This window comes from Carlito syrichta, unplaced genomic scaffold (genome assembly GCF_000164805.1).
Source record: "Carlito syrichta isolate Samal-C Ts95f unplaced genomic scaffold, Tarsius_syrichta-2.0.1 Scaffold66846, whole genome shotgun sequence".
Taxonomy (NCBI): Eukaryota; Metazoa; Chordata; class Mammalia; order Primates; family Tarsiidae; genus Carlito; species Carlito syrichta.
Window position 1 is genome coordinate 26646 of NW_007010942.1, and position 3573 is coordinate 30218.

The window sequence follows — 3573 nt, forward strand, 5'->3', positions numbered from 1 at the left end:
CTGGATAATATCAGAATAAGTGTGACATCTAACTGAAAGTGGTGAGCATGTTTATGAACATGTCACCTCTGAGTTGGGTTGTGTGATTTCTGAGTGATTGTGATTTTCTGTGAATATTTCTGTCATCTGAGTGTCTGTGTAGTATCACAGTGAGTGTGTATGTGACTTCCAAGTGTGACATTCTACTGTGTGCATATAATCTAAAAGGATATGACATGTGTAACAGCTGGATGAATTTGAAAGATATTGAGTTAGTGTTTGTGGTAAATTTCTGAGGAACACAGAAATTTCTGATTGAGAGTGTGTGTATAACATCAAAATTGCAACATCTGGTCATGTTTCTGTTACATTTGAGGGTATATTTTGGAACACGCTAGTGTATGTATTATGATTAAATGACTATAGTAGTATCTTAAATACCCCATACATGATGTGTTAGTGTGTGTATAATAACAGATTGTGCTTATTGAAGAATATATCTATACCAAGCCTTCTGCTAGATATCAGGGAAATCAGACAACTACATCAGAGTCACTGGCTAATAGGTCTGTCATATCAATAAGAAGAGAGATATTTAACACACAGGAAAATATATTTGCAGAGACCATGTCAAGAAGGGCCTTACAGACCATGCTTTAAAAAGTGGTGTTTATTCTATGGGACAATGGGAAGACATTACTAAATGGTATTTAGTCAGGGCGGTGGTGTGTTCAGATTCATGCTTCAAAAAGAGCACTTTGGCTGTAGGGTGCATGATGGGTGCAAAGGATATCAATGAGAATGTTGGTGTAGCAGTCCAGGGAAGACTGAAATAAAGTAGTGGCAATAGAGTTTCTAAGGAGGAAATGGACTGCAGATACACAGTGAAGGCTGGTTGAAAAGGTCGTGGTGGTGGAGTGTGTGGAGAATTCAAGGATAATTTCCAGATTAGTCTGTGACTTGAGTGACTGTGTAGTGCTGATGCCATCCACTAAATTCCAAAACAAGAAAGCAGCAGCTCTGAGAGGGGGAACTAAGAGTTCAAGTTGAATCCCGAATGTATGTCAAAAGGGAGAGAATATCCAAATGAATGCATAAGCTGTGTTCACCATAACAATAATTGAAGTCACTAGTGATGTCTAAGTGAATATGTGACAGTGGGTGGGTAATGGTTACACCATAAGGGGTGTGTGCATCATTGAAAAGAAATGATAACAAATACTTATTATTAGAGGCTTGCATTTTTTCATTCAGTTGTCTCAAAATTTCATTTAAGCATTAGCCAAACACAGATGTCTCATATATTCATTCAGATGTCAAAATAACACTGTCTATTACAACCAGATTCAGATGTAAAACTGACTTATTTACCCATTTCTCTTTTAGCTCAGAGATGTGGAAAGTTGAAAATGGCATTGTTCTCATAATTTTAGCAAGAAAAATTTGAACAGACTGCAAGTTAACAAATTCTCTTAAACTCATTAGAAGACAGAAATTTCAGAACAAAAAGCTTACTTGATATTTGGAGAGAGACAGGAGCCTGTAGGGATAAATAGCACCTCAATATCTGTTTAACTGGGCACATGTCACTAGATATTATATAAGATAGTAGTAAGATTAACCTGGAAAGTTTTAATAAATTTCTAAAGGCCCAGTGTGTGCAAGACTGATAATGTGAAACCCTTAGGGGCACAGAATATTCCCACATTTAGTGGGTTTTTCCTCAAGGAATTCCACCAAACTCTTAAAAGAAAGATTAACAAGTAAACAGAAAACCTTCCTCCTTATAGCGTCTAGAGGAAGAGAACAACAGCCACTGCCAATTCCACCCAGATTCACCTCTCATTGCAAAAAAAAAAAAGTTAATCTTCAGAGGAAAAACCATCAAAGCTTGTATCCTTGAGGGCATTGATGCCATCCCTGGGGAGGAGAGCAGAAGTTACCACCAAAATTTTGCCCAGACCCATCTCCCCATCTCTCCTAAATAACAAAAGCTTTATTTATTTATTTATTTATTTATTTATTTATTCATTCATTTTGAGTTGGAGTCTCTGTCGCCCAGACTGGAGTGCAGCGGCCGCTCCTGGCCACTGCAGCCTCGACCTGCTGGGCTCCGGCGATCCTTCTGCCTCAGCCTTCCAAGTAGCCGAAACTACAGGCGTACGCCACCACGTCTGGTGAATTTTTTTATTTATTGTAGAGATGAAGTCTTGCTATGTTGCCCAGGTGAGTCTCGAACCCGCGGGCTCAGGCAATCCACTCACCTCAGCCTCCCAAGGCACGGGATTACAGGCTGAGCCACTGAGCCCGGCAACAAAAGCTTTAATATGTGAGAAGGAAGGTGTCATGACAATACTTTGAGGACACTGATATAAATTCACCGCAGATATGGAAAAGAAGAAGAAGAAGAAGAAGAAGAAGAAGAGGAGGAGGAGGAGGAGTAGAGAGAAGAAGAAGAAGAAGAAATAAACAAGGCTCTATTCCTGAAGGAGGGAAGGGAATACTTATTAAGCCCACTACATCTAAAAAAGGGGTAGAAATACTTGTAAAGGTCACATTCTTGAAACTCATGTTTATAGTGGCTGCCTGATACTGAGACTTAATCAGAAGCTCAAACATTTATCTTGTCCACCTCCAAGACCGAGCTAACAAGTATAGAATAACAATAACAATGGAATACAGCTGGTAGAGCTGCAAGTCAAAGACTCATACTGAGGAGCAACACAAGTGATAAGAGAAAAACCATTACTAAAGGAATTTTAAGGCTTTGGTACCCATAACAACAATAAATAATGAAACTCTGGTAACCATAGCAACAACACACTTCAACTATAGTTCAACTCCTGTCTATATTAACTCAAACTTCCACAATAAAGGTCTAGAAGAGGAAAAACCTGACTCATATCCAAGCATAAAAATATGTACTTAAGTATCTACTATCCCATACAACATGTCTAACTTGCAGCAAAAAATTACAAGACATAAAGAGAGGCAAGAGAACTAAAGCCTGAAGAAACAATGCAATCATAAAAGTTAGACTAAGATGTGAATATATGTGGGAAATATCAGGCAGAGAATTTAAAATAGCTATAACTAATGTGTTAAAGGCCCTAAAGGAAAAGGTAGGCAACATGTAAGATCAGAAAGGTAATTTAAGCTGAGAGATGAGCACTATAAAATAGAATAAAATGAAATGCCGCAAATAAACAATTCAGTAATAGAAATGAAGAATGCCTTCAAAAGACTCATCAGTAGACTCAAAACAACTATAAAAGAATTGGTAAACTACAATAGGGGTTAATAGAAATGATCCAAATTGAAATACAAAAGAAAAAAATAACAGTGAAAAAAACAATAGAGTACCCAAGAACGTAAGACAATATCAAATAGTGTAATATATGTGTAATTGGAATTCCACAACGGGAAAAAAGAGAAGTGACCAGAATAAATATTTGAAGAAATAATAGTCAAGAGTTATCTGAAATTAGTAACAGACATCAAGCCACATATCCAAGTAGTTCAGAGAATACCAATCAGGATACACACACACACACACACACACACACACACACACACACACACACACACACACAC